General features: G+C 43.4%; 2 long non-coding RNA genes across 2 annotated transcripts in view; both read left to right on the top strand.

The window, feature by feature from the left end:
• The window catches only part of LOC144576865 (uncharacterized), an 82,150-nt gene that overhangs the window by 6,474 nt on the left and 58,486 nt on the right, over nucleotides 1-17,190 (top strand). The window lies entirely within an intron of this gene.
• LOC128932535 (uncharacterized) lies at nucleotides 9,039-15,233 on the top strand. The gene is made up of 3 exons (XR_013519485.1): nucleotides 9,039-9,284; nucleotides 10,365-10,462; nucleotides 14,639-15,233. It is a non-coding gene; the product is annotated as an uncharacterized LOC128932535 (long non-coding RNA).

Raw genomic sequence — 17,190 nt, 5'->3', positions numbered from 1 at the left:
CCAGTAATGTGATGCCCCCCGCTGTGTTCTTTTTGCTTAGAATTGACTTGGCTATGAGGGCTCTCTTTTGGTTCCATATGAAGTTCATGGTGGCTTTTTCCAGTTCTGTGAAGAAAGTCAATGGTAGCTTGATGGGGATAGCGCTGATTCTGTAAATTACTTTGGGCAGTATAGCCATTTTCACAATATTAATTCTTCCTAACCATGAACATGGAATGTTTCTCCATCTGTTTGTGTCCTCTCTTATTTCGTTGAGCAGTGGTTTATAGTTTTCCTTGAAGAGGTCCCTTACGTTCCTTGTGAGTTGTATTCCAAGGTATTTTATTCTTTTTGTAGCAATTGTGAATGGCAGTTCGTTCTTGATTTGGCTCTCTTTAAGTCTGTTATTGGTGTATAGGAATGCTTGTGATTTTTGCACATTGATTTTATATCCTGAGACTTTGCTGAAGTTGCTTATCAGTTTCAGGAGTTTTTGGGCTGAGGCGATGGGGTCTTCTAGATACACTATCATGTCGTCTGCAAATAGAGACAATTTGGCTTCCACCTTTCCTATTTGAATACGCTTTATTTCTTTTTCTTGCCTGATTGCTCTGGCTAGAACTTCCAGTACTATATTGAATAGGAGTGGTGAAAGAGGGCATCCTTGTCTAGTGCCGGATTTCAAAGGGAATGCTTCCAGTTTTTGACCATTCAGTATGATATTGGCTGTTGGTTTGTTGTAAATAGCTTTTATTACTTTGAGATACGTTCCATCGATACCGAGTTTATTGAGGGTTTTTAGCATAAAGGGCTGTTGAATTTTGTCGAATGCCTTCTCTGCGTCAATTGAGATAATCATGTGGTTTTCGTTTTCGGTTCTGTTTATGTGGTGAATTACGTTTATAGACTTGCGTATGTTGAACCAGCCTTGCATCCCCGGGATGAATCCTACTTGATCATGATGGATAAGTTTTTTGATGTGCTGTTGCAATCGGCTTGTCAATATTTTATTGAAGATTTTTGCATCTATGTTCATTATGCATATCGGCCTGAAGTTTTCTTTTCTTGTTGAGTCTCTGCCGGGTTTTGGTATCAGGATGATGTTGGTCTCATAAAATGATTTGGGAAGGATTCCCTCTTTTTGGATTATTTGGAATAGTTTCAGAAGGAATGGTACCAGCTCCTCTTTTTGTGTCTGTTAGAATTCGGCTGTGAACCCATCTGGACCTGGGCTTTTTTTGTTGGTAGGCTCTTAATTGCTGCCTCGACTTCTGACCTTGTTATTGGTCTATTCATAGTTTCAGCTTCCTCCTGGTTTAGGCTTGGGAGGACGCAGGAGTTCAGGAATTTATCAATTTTTTCCAGGTTTACTAGTTTATGTGCATAGAGTTGTTTGTAATATTCTCTGATGATGGTTTGAATTTCTGTGGAATCTGTGGTGATGTCCCCTTTATCAATTATTATTACATCTATTTGGTTGTTCTCTCTTTTCTTTTTTATCAGTCTGGCTAGTGGTCTATTTTGTTGATCTTTTCAAAAAACCAGCTCTTGGATTTATTGATTTTTTGAAGGGTTTTTCGTGTCTCTATCTCCTTCAGTTCTGCTCTGATCTTAGTTATTTCTTGTCTTCTGCTGGGTTTTGAGGTTTTTTTTGATCTTGCTCCTCTAGCTCTTTCAATTTTGACAATAGGGTGTCAATTTTGGATCTCTCCATTCTTCTCATATGGGCACTTAATGCTATATACTTTCCTCTAGAGACTGCTTTAAATGTGTCCCAGAGATTCTGGCATGTTGTGTCTTCGTTCTCATTGGTTTCGAAGAACTTCTTTATTTCTGCCTTCATTTCATTGTTTATCCAGTCAACATTCAAGAGCCAGTTGTTCAGTTTCCATGAAGCTGTGCGATTCTGGGTTGGTTTCTGAATTCTGAGTTCTAACTTGATTGCACTATGGTCTGAGAGACTGTTTGTTATGATTTCAGTTGTTTTGCATTTGCTGAGGAGTGCTTTACTTCCAATTATGTGGTCAATTTTAGAGTAGGTGTGATGTGGCGCTGAGAAGAATGTATATTCTGTGAATTTGGGGTGGAGAGTTCTGTAAATGTCTATCAGGTTTGCTTGCTCCAGGTCTGAGTTCAAGCCCTGGATATCCTTATTGATTTTCTGTCTGGTTGATCTGTCTAATATTGACAGTGGAGTGTTAAAGTCTCCCACTATTATTGTGTGGGAGTCTAAGTCTCTTTGAAAGTCATTAAGAACTTGCCTTATGTATCTGGGTGCTCCTGTATTGGGTCCATATATGTTTAGGATTGTTAGCTCTTCTTGTTGTATCCATCCTTTTACCATTATGTAATGACCTTCTTTGTCTCTTTTGATTTTTGTTGCTTTAAAGTCTATTTTATCAGAGATGAGAATTGCAACTCCTGCTTTTTTTTGCTGTCCATTTGCTTGGTAAATCTTCCTCCATCCCTTTATTTTGAGCCTTTGTGTATCCTTGCATGTGAGATGGGTTTCCTGGATACAGGACACTGATGGGTTTTGGATTTTTATCCAATTTGCCAGTCTGTGTCTTTTGATTGGTGCATTTAGTCCATTTACATTTAGGGTTAATATTGTTATGTGTGAATTTGATACCGCCATTTTGATGCTAGCTGGCTGTTTTGCCCATTAGTTGTTGTAGATTCTTCATTATGTTGATGCTCTTTAGCATTTAGTGTAATTTTGGAATGGCTTGTACTGGTTGTTCCTTTCTATGTGTAGTGCCTCCTTCAGAAACTCTTGTAAAGCAGGCCTGGTGGTGACAAAATCTCTGAGTACTTGCTTGTTCACAAAGGATTTCATTTTTTCTTCACTTCTGAAGCTCAGTTTGGCTGGATATGAAATTCTGGGTTGAAAGTTCTTTTCTTTAAGAATGTTGAATATTGGCCCCCACTCTCTTCTGGCTTGTAGCGTTTCTGCCGAGAGATCTGCTGTGAGTCTGATGGGCTTCCCTTTGTGGGTGACCTGACCTTTCTCTCTGGCTGCCCTTAGTATTTTCTCCTTTATTTCAACCTTGTTGAATCTGACTATTATGTGGCTTGGGGTTGCTCTTCTTGCGGAATATCTTTGTGGTGTTCTCTGTATTTCCTGCATTTGAGTGTTGGCCTGTCTTGCTAGGTGGGGGAAATTTTCCTGGATGATGTCCTGAAGAGTATTTTCCAGCTTGGATTCATTCTCTTTGTCACATTCTGGTACACCTATCAAACATAGTTTAGGTCTCTTCACATAGTCCCACATTTCTTGGAGACTTTGTTCATTCCTTTTTGTGCTTTTTTCTCTAATCTTGGTTTCTTGTTTTATTTCATTGAGTTGATCTTTGACTTCTGATATTCTTTCTTCTGCTTGGTCAATTCGGCTATTGAAACTTGTGCATGCTTCATGAAGTTCTTGTGTTGTGTTTTTCATCTCCTTTAATTCATTCATATTCCTCTCTAAGTTATCCATTCTTGTTATCATTTCCTTGAATCTTTTTTCAAGGTTCTTAGTTTCTTTGCATTGATTTAAATCATGTTCTTTTAGCTCACAAAAGTTTCTCATTATCCACCTTCTGAAGTCTGATTTCATCATTTCGTCACACTCATTCTCCGTCCAGCTTTGTTCCCTTGCTGGTGAGGAGTTTTGGTCCCTTCTAGGAGGTGAGGTGTTCTGGTTTTGGGTGTTTTCCTCCTTTTTGCGCTGGTTTCTTCCCATCTTTGTGGATTTATCCACCTGTCTTCTGTGTAGTTGCTGACTTTTCGGTTGGGTCTCCGAGTGGACACCCAGATTGTTGATGATGAAGTATTTCTGTTACTTGGTTTTCCTTCTACCAGTCTAGCCCCTCCACTGTACAACTGCTGAGGTCCACTCCAGGCCCTGCTTGTCTGGGGTGCACCTATAGCAGCTGCGGAACAGTGAGGGATGCTACCAGTTTCTTTTTCTGCTATCTTTGTCCCAGAATGATGCCTGCCAAATGCCAGTCTTTTGGATATAGAGGGGTCAGGGAGCTGCTTGAGGAGACAGTCTGTACTTTATAGGAGCTCAAGTGCTGAGCTGTGAGCTCTGTTGTTCATTCAGGGCTGTTAGGCTGCTATGTTTAATTCTGCTGCAGCTGAACTCATAAAAAAACCTTTTTTTTCCTCAGATGTTCTGTCTCGGGGTGGGTGGGGGTTGGAGCTTTCTTTGTGAGTGTCCGTTGTGCTGTCCTGCCCAGCTAGGAGGCAGTCTAGGCTCTATTTGGCTGCTGAGGCTCTGCCCTGCAGGTGTGAGGTTCGCCCTGTTGCTGCAGGCTCTGCTGTGCTGCTGCGGTCTCCGCCCTGCTGCCATGAGCTACGCCCTGCGGCAGAGTCTCTCTGTTGTGGCGGGTTGCCTCGGCAATGGTAGGCTGAGTCAGCAATGGGCGTGTACCTCAGTAGGGGCGGATTGCCTCGGTAATGGCAGACGCTCCTCCCCCACGGAGCTGCACCGTCCTGGGTTCAGCTGTGCCCTCACCTGGAGCGTTTGGAATTGCCATTTTGTTTGTCCCACTGCGCTACCCCAAACGCTGCTTCCCTGGAATCTCCTGGGCTGGCTCATTGTCCAAGTCCCGTTCAGTCTCAAGTTCAGCCCTCTCAAGTCTCAGATTGCTGGTTTAACAGGGCACCCGGACCAGTGCTCTTTGTGCGGAGCGCTGTGTAACGCCACTGCGCTATAGCGCCGGCCAAAACCTCTGCCTGGCGTCCTGCATCTCTTTTATACCTGGGAATTTCCCCGTTCTGTAGGCAACAAAGATCCGTCTGGAAATGCGGCCCTGACTCACCCTCTCCGTGCATTCACTGAGAGCTTCAATCCTGGGTTGTTCTCACCGCGCCATCTTGAGTCCCCCCCACCTCCGTACAGAATATTTTAAAAGGCTTTTTTCTTTTACCCAAATATTGCAATCTTGCTTTTCAGAAGTCTCGTATCAATATACCTTCTAACTAACACTGTGTAAAGTGTCCATGTTACTGAATTCTGGCCAAAAGTAAATTTTAAAATTTGAAAATAAAAATGTAAATGTAATATGCTTAAAACAACTCTGTTTGATTACATATAAATGTGTTGTTAAATAATGTAAATTTCAAACATACTTTGAAGTATAGCAATCAATAAATAGAGTGGAGATCCACGAGCTTACTGCCTAGTCCTGTCAAATCTTGATTTGTCTGCTCTATGTTTGCTTCAGATATGTTTTGGAATTTAAAAAAATTCCAGATAAATTTGAAGCCACTCTGTATTCGTGCATCTTTCTCTTTCCCCGTCTTCCACCTTCTCGCAGGTAATGTTTCTTGAAATTGGTACTCACCATTCTCAGGCATTCTTAGTCCCCTTTTCCATGTGTATGTCCATGTGCAACAGACAGAAGGGTTTACATTTTTAAAAATGTATATGAATAAGGCTGGGTGCGGTGGCTCATGTCTGTAATCCCAGCACTTTGGGACGCTGAGGCAGATCAGGAGTTAGAGATCAGCCTGCCAGCCTGGCCAACATGGTGAAACCCCATCTCCTAAAAATACAAAAATTAGTAGGGTGTGGTGGCACATGCCTGTAATCCCAGGTACTTGGGAGACTGAGACACGAGAATCGCTTAAACCTGGGAGGCTGAGGTTGCAGTGAGCCGTGATTGCTCCACTGCACTCTGGCCTGTAGTCCCAGCTGCTTGGGAGGCACCTGGCCTGGGTGACAGAAGGAGACTCGGTCTCAAAAAGAAAACCACTTCATATGACTAGTACCATATGAGTTGACCATTCCTGATCTCCAAATCCCAAATCCAATATGGTCGAAAATTTAAAAGTTTTTGAGCTCTGATATTACATCACAAGTGGAAAATTCCATATCTGATATCATGGGGTGGGTTGCAATCAAAACACAGGCAGACAACACACTGTTTATTCAGCATCCCTAAGGGCAAAAAAGACTCTCCCAGCCCTCTTCAGCTGAGAGATATCTTTTCTGTGCACACCCAGATTCCCCCATCCAAGTGTGCACACAAAGGGTAGTGAAATGGCATGTGTGCAGATGGAATACACCCGTGACAGGTCCCCACAATTTCCCATATGGAGCTAAGGCCTGCCTCTGTCCACTGCTCACTGTGGTATTTTTGCTTATTATCTGCTCTGTGGTCTAATGATATTGTTAAAAATGTTGGCCAGGTGCAGTGGCTCACGTCTGTAATCCCAGCACTTTGGGAGGCCAAGGCAGGTGGATCACTTGAGCTCAGGAGTTTGAGACCAGACTGGGCAAAATGGTGAAACCCATCTACTAAAAATATAAAAATTAGCCTAGTGTGGTGGCACGCACCTGTAATCCCAGCTACTCAGGGGGCTGAGGCCAAGAATCGCTTGAACCCAGGAGGCTGAGGTTGCAGTGAGCTGAGATTGTGCCACTGGACTCCGCCTGGATAATAGAGTGAGGCTCTGTCACAAAAGAAAAGAAGGAAGGAAAGAAGGAAGGAAGGAAGGAGGGAGGGAGGGAAGGAGAGAGGGAGGGAGGGACGGAGGGAAGGAAGGAAGGAAGGAAGGAAGGAAGGAAGGAAGGAAAGAAAGAAAGAAAGAAAGAAAGAAAGAAAGAAAGAAAGAAAGAAGGAAAGAAAGAAAATGTCACAAAGGTCTGTAGATACTCCCGTGGATAATAGTGATAAGAAAAGAAAGCATTTATGTTTATGACACAGAAAGTCAAACAGTTGGAGATACAAGGCAGTGGTGTAAGTGTGAAATGTCTTACAGAAAAGTACGGTGTTGGAATGACCACCATACAGGACCTGAAGAAATAGAGGGATAGACTGTGGAAGTTCAGTGCTGCAAGTGACCAATAGGAGTTAACGAAAAATAGAAAAACACTGCATGAAGCTAAAAAGGAAGATCTCAACTGCGCGCTGGAAAAGTGACCCATCAATATCGCGGTGGACACATGATACTTGATGCTGATCGTGAAACAAGAACGATCTATTCTGATGAACTGAAAATGGAAGGGAATCGTGAATATTCAAGGTTGGTTGCAGAATTTAAGAAAAACTATGGCATTAAATTTTTAAAGATTTGTATCGATAAAGCATCTGCTAATCACAAAGCAGCAGGTTTGCCAAGGTCATCACTGATGAAAGCCTGACACCAGAACAAGTCTGTAATGCCCAGGAAACATCACCGTTTTGGTGCTATTGTCCCAGAAAGACACTGACCACTGCGGATCAGACAGTCCCAATGGGAATGAAGGAAGCCCAGGACGGAACTGTGCTGGGTTGTGCTGATGTGACAGGCACACATAAGCCCAAACTGCTGTGACAGGCAAAGGCTGCCTTTTCAAGGAGTGGTCTTCTACCAGTTCATTATTGTCCTAACCTAAGACGTGAATTACCAGGGATGACTTTCTTCTTTCTTCTTCCTCTTCCTCCTCCTCCTCCTCTTCCTCCTCTTCCTCCTCCTCTTCCTCTTCCTCCTCTTCCTCCTCCTCCTCTTCCTCCTCCTTTTCCTCCTCTTCCTCCTCCTCTTCCTCCTCCTCCTCTTCCTCCTCCTCCTCCTTCTTCCTTCTCCTCCTTCTTCCTCCTCCTCCTTCTTCCTCCTCCTCCTTCTTCCTCCTCCTCCTCCTTCTTCCTCCTCCTCCTTCTTCCTCCTTCTTTCTTCTTCCTCCTCCTCTTCCTCCTTCTCCTCCTTCTTCCTCCTCCTCCTTCTTCTTCCTCCTTCTTTCTTCTTTCTTCTTCCTCCTCCTCCTCCTCTTCCTCCTCCTCCTCTTCCTCCTCCTCCTCCTCTTCCTCCTCCTCCTCCCCCTCCTCCTCCCCCTCCTCCTCCTCCTCCCCCTCCTCCTCCTCTTCCTCCTCTTCTTCCCCCTCCTCCTCCTTCTTCCTCCTCCTCCTTCTTCTTCCTCCTTCTTTCTTCTTTCTTCTTCCCCCTCCTCCTCCTCTTCCTCCTCTTCTTCCCCCCCCTCCTCCTTCTTCCTCCTCCTCCTTCTTCTTCCTCCTTCTTTCTTCTTTCTTCTTCCTCCTCCTCCTCCTCTTCCTCCTCCTCTTCCTCCTCCTCCTCCTCTTCCTCCTCCTCCTCCTCTTCCTCCTCTTCCTCCTCCTTCTTCCTCCTTCTTTCTTCTTCCTCCTCCTCTTCCTCCTTCTCCTCCTTCTTCCTCCTCCTCCTTCTTCTTCCTCCTTCTTTCTTCTTTCTTCTTCCTCCTCCTCCTCCTCTTCCTCCTCCTCCTTTTCCTCTTCCTCCTCCTCTTCCTCCTCTTTCTCCTCCTCCTCCTCTTCTTCCTCCTCCTTCTTCCTCCTCCTCCTCTTCCTCCTCCTCCTCCTCTTCCTCCTCCTCCTCCCCCTCCTCCTCCTCTTCCTCCTCCTCCTCCCCCTCCTCCTCCTCTTCCTCCTCTTCTTCCCCCTCCTCCTCCTCTTCCTCCTCCTCCTCCTCTTCCTCCTCCTCCTCCTCTTCCTCCTCCTCCTCTTCCTCCTCCTCCTCCTCTTCCTCCTCTTCCTCCTCCTTCTTCCTCCTTCTTTCTTCTTCTTCTCCTTCTTCTTTTGAGGTGGAGTTTCACTTATTGCCCAGACTTGAGTGCAATGGCGCGATCTTGGCTCACCACAACCTCCACCTCCCGGGTTCAAGCAATTCTCCTCCCTCAGCCTCCTGAGTAGCTGGGATCACAGGCATATGCCACCATGCCCAGCTAATTTTTTGTATTTTTAGCAGAGGGAAGGATGGCAGATGGAGCCAGGCAGAGGGGAAGATGGATGGCATAAAGAGCCAGGCAGAGGGGAGGATGGCATACAGAGCCAGGCAGAGGGGAGGATGGCAGACAGAGCCAGGCAGAGGGGAGGATGGCAGACAGAGCCAGGCAGAGGGGAGGATGGCAGATGAGCTAGGCAGAGGGGAAGATGACAGACAGAGCTAGGCAGAGGGGAGGATGGTAGACTGAGACATCAGAAAGAGGAGAGCTGTGGCTCAGGTTAAGGGATTCTTTTGTGTGTTAGAATCTTAAATTTTTAAAGAGAGATATTCATATGACATACAATTCACCATGTTACTTGATTTTATTTTATTTTTATTTTTTGTGACAGGGTCTCACTGTTGCCCAGGCTGGAGCACAGTGGAATCATTACAGCTCACTATAGCCTAGACCTCCTGGGCTCAAATCCTCCCACCTCAGCCTCTCAAGTAGCTGGACTACAGGGACATACCACCACGCCAAGATGATTTTTGTACTTTTTGTAGAGATGGGTTTCTCCATGTTGCCCAGGCTGGTCTCAAACTCCTGGATTCAAGAGATCCTCCCACCGTGGCCTCCCAAAGTGCAGGGATTACAGGTGTGTGCCCCTGCACCCGGCCAAGGTGATGCATTTCTAATGGTCACCCAGTGATAGCGTACTTGGTTTTGGATTGACTTAGGAACAAGGGCCAGCTAGAGTCTGTAGGGTCCCCTCAGGGAATCCAGTTGCTGCAGCCAAGCTGGAGACCTCCAGGCAGTGAGACTGAAGTGGGGAAAATGAAAGAAAATGAGTCGACTCTCAGAAAGGGTCTTGCTTAAGAGCAGAAAAAAAATACTGGGTATCGAAGAAGGAATTGCCTTTCAATACTCAAGTAGAAAACACATCACATTGCATTGTTTTTGTAAATTATGTCAGATGTGGCTCTGAGCTTCTACTTGCCAAGATCAACAAAAACTTAATATTGTTTTTTCCTCCACTCCCTGGTATGGCAAATAATTATCTCCCCTTCTCTAGGGCTGTAGCAAAACCCAGGAAAAATAGAGGGGGTGACCTGGGCCTGTGTGGCCTTGGACACCACCGAGACAGTCATGGCCCAGACTCACCCTGCCCTCTGTACTCAGCAAACCCACCTCACCCGCTTCTGTTCAGCTCACCCTTCTCCAAACACTTCTGCGTGTCCACTTATCCTTGTTGGCAATCTAGCCAGATTGTTTTAATCAGCCTTGTTCTTCCTTAAAAAAAAAAAAAAAAAAATGCCTGTTTGGTCAGTCTCCCTGGCACCCTGCAGTCAGATAAACAAATCAACCTCAAACACATAAACAGTCAGTGAACCTCGTCTCTGGGGTGAGAGAACCCCAAATTCTAGAACACAAAGCTGGCCTGCTCTTGGGGAAAATCACCCTTCACTTTCTTTTTACCTGTGATGAGTCTTTGAAAGGAAAAATTCCCAAGAGACCAATTCATTTCTTGATAATTCACCCAATTATATGAATTCGAAGCCTCCTAAGTGTAATATAATCACTTAGCAGCTGGAAAAATCAAGTTGTGAAATGGATCCTTGAACTTTAAATATTTGACCATGTCAGAGTAGAGTGGTTTTAACAACTATTAAAAGTTTCATCGTTTTTTTGTTTTTGTATTTTTTTTGTTGAGATGAAGTCTCGCTCTCCTGCCTAGGCTGGAGTCCAGTGGCATGATCTCAGCTCACTGCAACCTCTGCTTCCCGGGTTCAAGCCGTTCTCCTGCCCCAGCCTTCTGAGTAGCTGGAACTGCAGGTATGTGCCACCATGCCTGGCTAATTTTTGCACTTTTAGTAAAGAAGGGGTTTCTCCGTATTGGCCAGGCTGACCTCTAACTCCTGACCTCAGGTCATCCACCATCCTCAGCATCCCAAAGTGTTGGCATTACAGGCGTGAGCCACTGCGCCCGGCCTGGTTTTGAACTCCAACCTGTTTTGCAATTGTACTTTTTAATTGAAAGCACATTCTCGCCAGTTTTGTGTTTTATTGGCCGTAAGTGTCTGTTCCTGGCACTTGGGCACATGTAGAGGACAATGGTGAGCAGAAGTCACGTGGATAAAACAGCAGCTTTGCAGTTTCAAGCCTCTTCTGAGTCTTCAAGAACATCTGAGTTACACTCGCCATTCACTGTGAGAAGCCACTCTTTTTTCCTTCTTTCTCTCTTTCTCTTTCTTTTTCTCTTTCTTTCTCTTTCTTTCTTTCTTTCTTTCTCTTTCTTTCTTTTTTTTCTTTTTCTTTTTCTCTTTCTTTCTTTCTTCTTTCTTTCTCTCTTTCTCTTTCTTTTTTTTTCTTTTTCTTTTTCTCTTTCTTTCTTTCTTTCTGCTTTCTTTTTGCATCCTTATTTCTGTAATACCCTGCACCTCTTATGCAGGAGCCCTGTGAATATCTGCTTTTGAGCATCACATATTGTGACTGAGAATTATGAGATACGTTTTCATAAGTTTTAAAAATAATAATCTTGCTCTGTCATGTAGGCTGGAGTGCAGTGGCACAATTATAGTTCACTGCAGCCTTGACTTCCTGGGCTCAAGCAATCCTGCCTCAGCCTCCCGAGCAGCTGGGACTACTGATGCCTGTTCACTATACCCGGCTAATTAAATTTTTTCTCTGTAGGGACAAGGTCTTACTATGTTGCCCAGGCTGGTCTCAAACTTCCGGCTTCAAGGGATCCTTCTGCCTCTCACAGTGCAGGGATTATAGGTGTGAGCCGCTGTGTCCAGCCTGGTTTTCATATTTGTGTATGCTTTATGTCTCGGTGTGTGCATCTACATCTATATATCTATTCATATATCTATCTCCAGATGGGCTCCTTTGGGCAAATTATTAACTTCTCTGTGCCTTCCTTTCCTCATCCGTAAAATGGAAATTATGGAATCTGCACCACAGGTGTTTGAGAAGATTAAGTGAGCCGACAATACATTTTGAACAGTGCTAAACATACACTCAGCTCTCCATACATGTTAGATATGAAACATAAACAGATATTCTATAATATGCTGCCCTCTGTAAACCATCCAAGGTGATTATAGAGAAAGCTGTTAGCTAAAAAATGTTAAGTACAACTTAGGGGTTAAAGAGTGTCTGCAGAAATATTATCTGTGATACAAAGTGGGGGCCATCTGTCCAGGCAGAATGCCAGAGGAGGGAGAAGGCGGGTGGGGAGGTCCCATGAACAGACGGTGAGGACAGAAACCCCTCCCTGTGTGGAAGTCCCAACAGCTGGGAGCAATGTTCCGGGTCTCTAGCTTTCCCTTCTTACAGCAAGACGACGCCCAAGCAGAGTGCCCCAAGAGGAAGTGGCTTCAGGTTCCCTCCTGCTTGCTTCATCCCTACTGCTGTCATCCTCCTAAGCACACAGCGCGGCCTCTTCCCTCACCTCACGGAAGACTGGTGGCCCCTTCTCGTCCTCTCCTTTCCTTGTCTCCTGTACAAACCTGGGAGAAGGGCAATCTTTGGAGAGCTTTCTGCCTTCACCTTTGTTTTTTGGTTCATCTCTTACTGATCTCAGGAGAAAATGAAAGGAGAGAGTGACAGAACCTCAAGGTTTAAAAAATGTAAATCCGGGGCGGGCGCCGTGGCTGAAGCCTGTAATCCCAGCACTTTGGGAGGCCGAGGCGGGTGGATCACGAGGTCAAGAGATCGAGACCATCCTGGTCAACATGGTGAAACCCCGTCTCTACTAAAAATACAAAAAGTTAGCTGGGCATGGTGGCACGTGCCTGTAATCCCAGCTACTCGGGAGGCTGAGGCAGGAGAATTGCCTGAACCCAGGAGGCGGAGGTTGCGGTGAGCCGGGATCGCGCCATTGCACTCCAGCCTGGGTCACAAGAGCGAAACTCCGTCTCATAAATAAATAAATAAATAAATAAATAAAGGAAACCCAAGATGTATCTGGGAATCACAAACCCCAATGCCTACAGGGTGCAAGCCACAGGGTCAGGGGGCGGGGCACCAGACGAGAGGGAGTAGGCCACAAGCTATGGAAGAGTCTCAGAGCAGTGCGTGTCGACTACGCTAATATTTTGTTTGGTTTTGAGTCAGGGTCTTGCTCTGTTGCCCGGCCTGGAGTGCAGTTCCTTGATCACAGCTCTTTGCAGCCTCGACCTCCTGGGTTCACATGATCCTCCTGACTCAGCCTTCCAAGTAGCTGGGACTACAGGAGCACGCCACCTTGCCAGGCTAATTTTTGTGTTTTTGCAGGGATGAGATTTTGCCATGTTGCCCAGGCTGGTGTCGAACCCTTGGGCTCAAGCAATCCTCCCATCTTCGCCTCCCAAAGTGTTGGGATTATAGGCGTGAGGCACTGTGCCAGCGTATTTTTAGTTTTTGAAGAGACTTTGAAATTATAGGTCCTTGTGTAAAATCTCCCAGTTTATAAATAATGATTATGGCTTTAGAAAAAAATATAAAAATCTGGCCAGGCACAGTGGTTCATGCCTGTAATCCCAGCTGTTTGGGAAACTGAGGTGGGTGGATCACTTGAGGTCAGGAATTCAATACCAGCCTGCCCAACAGGGTGAAACCCCATCTCCACTAAAAATATAAAAATTAGCCAGGTGTGGTGGTGCATGCCTGTAATTCTAGCTTCTCAGGAGGCTGAGGGAGGAGAGGTGGAGGTTGCAGTGAGCCACGAGATCGCATCACTGCACTGCCACGGTGATAGTGAGACTCTGTCTCAAAAAAAAAAAAAAAAAGAAAAAGAAAAAAATCAAAATCTCATGCAAATCAAAGTCAAGCCATAGCCTTTGCAACATTAGCCCACAGCAATCTTCTTTTAGCCCAGACAACTATTAGATGTGTTTCTAGTCCTCTACCATGTTAGAAAATCAGAAATATTTAATTTACTTGAATTTGGATCATGAATTTTATTTTATTTTATTTTATTATTTATTTTTCACTCTGTCACTCAGGCTGGAGTGCAGTGGCACAATGTCAGCTCACTGCAGCCTCCGCCTCCGCCTCCTGGGTTCAAATGACTTTCCTGCGTCAGCCTCTACGAAGCTGGGACTACAGGAGCATGCCAACATGTCTGGCTAGTTTTTGTATTTTTAATAGAGACAAGGTTTCACCATGCTGGCCAGGCTGCTCTCAAACTCCTGACGTCAAGTGATCCACCTGCCTCGGCCTCCCAAAATGCTGGGATGATTGTGAACCACCGCACCCAGCCTATTTTTTAAATTGACAAATAATTATTTATTAATTATTTCAAGAGTCCTTGACCTAAAATGTTAAGAATAAATGTCTATAAGGTATAACACTTTATAGATGTTATAATTTTTTAAATGTAAGAATTTATAGGCTTCTAAATTGAAACATAAGCTATTAATGAATCTAAAACTATTTTATTTATTTCTCTGAAGTTGGAGTCATTTATCTTGTTTCCCCAAATTATATCTTTAGCTATTACAAACAAAGTGTTTTTTTTTAAAAAAACACCCAAGACAGCTGTTTTAAATAAATAAAATAAAGTCTTCTAAAATGAAACTGTTTCCAAAATACAAAACCAATAATGGATTTTATCTTTTTAATTTAGTTTAATTAAAAAAATTTTTTTTAAGAGACAGGGTCTCGCTATGTTACCTAGGCTGGTCTCAAACTCCTGGACTCAAGAGATCCTCCTATCTCGCCTCCCAAAAAGTGCTGGGATTACAGCCACTGCAGCTGGCTCCAATAACAGATTTAGAATTTGGATCCTGGTAGATGAGGGTGGTTCAGCTAGGGAAGACTGTTAGACCTAAAAGATGGTTCATCTATTTCAGAAACTCTCTCTACATGCTCTCCCAAAAGCAATACGCACATTTTGTTTAAGGATGCGAAATAAATATAAAAACAAAAGATGTGCTTTATATCTTGTGACTTAATTGAAATGTCCTTGAAAGGAGAAAATGTGCCATTCTAAACCCTTCCTCCTTCTTTCTGGTTGGAATGCAGACATAATGACCGGAGCTCCAGCAGTAACACTGGTCCATGAGGACTCTTGAAAGTGGAAGCCACAAGCCATCCACAGAGTAGGAACAAGATGGAAAGAGGACGAGTCTCTGACACCAGAAGGACTAAACCAGCTGGGGCTGTTTTTCTTAGAATTTACTGAATGTGAAGGAGAACCTCTATGTTGTTTGTCATTATTTTTGGTTTTTCTCTAACAACTAATTTTTTTTTTAAGAGACCAAGTCTCCCTATGTTTCCCAGGCTGGTCTTGAACTCCTGGGCTCAAGGGATTCTCCTCATTTTGGCCTCCCAACTTTCTGGGATTACAGGCATGAGCCACCACGCCAGGCCCTGACAACTAACTTTTCTCCTGACAATATGTCTAAAAGGAGAAACTACATTTCCAATAGGCTTGGGTTTTTTCCCTTGTAGATTTCTTCTGTATTAGCTATAGTGTTTTTATTTCCCTGATGGAAGGAAAAACATATAGTATATTATTTATTTTCATCAATTTTAACCTACTAGTAAGCCTATCCCCACATCCTCATTACATTTTTGTGATTTAAAATAAATTTCATTATGTTACATTGATATAGAACATATAGTGATGTTACATTTTTAAAGAGAAAGAAGCTTATTATTATAAGAAACTTAATCAAATTTATAACATAATAGAAAGAACATTCATAAAATTACAAGTATACAAGATTATTCTAAGAATTCTATCATTAAAAGCATATTCATATTGGTCATTTCTTCATTTAACCTGGTGAGTCCAATTTTAAAGAGAAATTCTGGCTCGTCATGTTATCTACCTGGCCTAATTCATAAATTTTTATGATTTAAGTCTTTGAGGCAATGGCTGGTTCTATTAGTGGTTTCTAACCTTCCGTTTCCAGAGCAGATCTCAGTGGCTTTTGGAAAACACTATCTTATTGGCCGGATATATTTTCTTAACCATCTGTACTCCGTAACTTAGTGACGCTGATACATAAAGTCCTCCTGGCTTGTTCATCATTTCTGTAGAGTGCTTCTTATCTCTGGGTTTTCTGAAGCAGGTAAAAACTCATACTTATGAGCTACATAATTTGCAAGGCCCAGCGCAGAATGAAAATGGGAGGTCTCTTGTTCAAAACTCTTAAGAATTTCAGCATGGTAACAGCAGAGCATCAAACCAAGTCAGGGCCCTGCTAAGCAACGAAACCCTGTGTTACAGTCCAGGTCACATGCGCCCATCAATCCAGCCTTGGATAGATCCTAAATTGAATCAGCTCCCACACCAATCGACTGACAGAAGAAGCTACATGCCATTTCTAGGTGTATTATTTACCTCAGTCTCTGCTATGCTTTTACACAAAGTTCAGCATTTAATCCAAATTGTAAGAGATCCCAAAAAGCAAGATCAAACAAAACAAAACAGTCAACAGAACCAGACAGAGAGATGGTGCAGATGCTCAAACTAGCAGAGGTTTTAACCGATTAATATGTTAAAGAGTCTAGTGAAAAGGTGGACAACCCATGACAGAGAGTTTGATCAGAGAGATGGAAACTCTAAGAAAAGAGTTAAATGAAACATGAGCAATGAGAATGATTGTTATAGACTGACTGGTGTAACCCAAAATTTACATATTGAAGCCTAGTCCTCAATGTCACTGTATTTGGAAATAGAGCTTATCTTAGCAAACTAATACAATCATGGCCTCAGCTTTAAAGGATTCCTTCAACAGGCCTATTCACAAAATGAATGTAGCAGGAGAAAGAATTGGTGAAGATGAGGAAGATCAGTGGAAGTTATCCACACTGAAACTTAAGGAATAAAAAGAGAGGAGAAAAATCAGCTGGTGTGGTGACTCATGCCTGTAATCCAAGCACTTTGGGAGGCTGAGGCAGGTGGATCACTTGAGGTAAGGAGTTCGAGACTAGCCTAGCTAACATGGTGAAGCCCCATCTCTACTAAAAATCCAAAAATTAGCCAGGGGTGATGGTACACACCTGTAATCCCAGCTACTCCAGAGGCTGAGGCAGGAGAATTGCTTGAACCCGGGAGGTGGAGGTAGCAGCTAAGATAATACCACTGCACTTCAGCAAGACTCTGTGTCAAAACAAAACAAAACAAAAACCTCAGTTAATCAAAACAAGGAAGGGCATAAGAAGAAAAGGAACAAGGAATAGATGGGACAAACACATAGCATGATAATAGATTTAAATTGGGTCATATCAATAATTAAGTTAAATATACATGGTTTAAACAGCTCCAGAAATTAGATAAATTATCAGATTGGATTTTAAAAAGCAGGATCCAACTATTTTCTTACTACAACAAACCCATTATAAATATAAAGACACAGACAGGTTAAAAGTAAAACAATAGAAAAAAAGTACCATGCTAACACTAATAAAAAGAAACCCGAAAGAGCTGTATTAATATCAGACAAAGTGGACTTCAGGATAAAGAATATTACCAGAGATAAAGAAGGACATCACAGACTAACAGGGTAAATGAATCAGGAAGACATTTCAGTCTTATATGTGAATGTACTTAACAACAGAACTTC

The sequence above is a fragment of the Callithrix jacchus genome, chromosome 7, assembly GCF_049354715.1.
Source record: "Callithrix jacchus isolate 240 chromosome 7, calJac240_pri, whole genome shotgun sequence".
NCBI lineage: Eukaryota > Metazoa > Chordata > Mammalia > Primates > Cebidae > Callithrix > Callithrix jacchus.
Note: the sequence above shows the minus strand (reverse complement) of the source record. Positions and strands in the feature narration are given on the sequence as shown.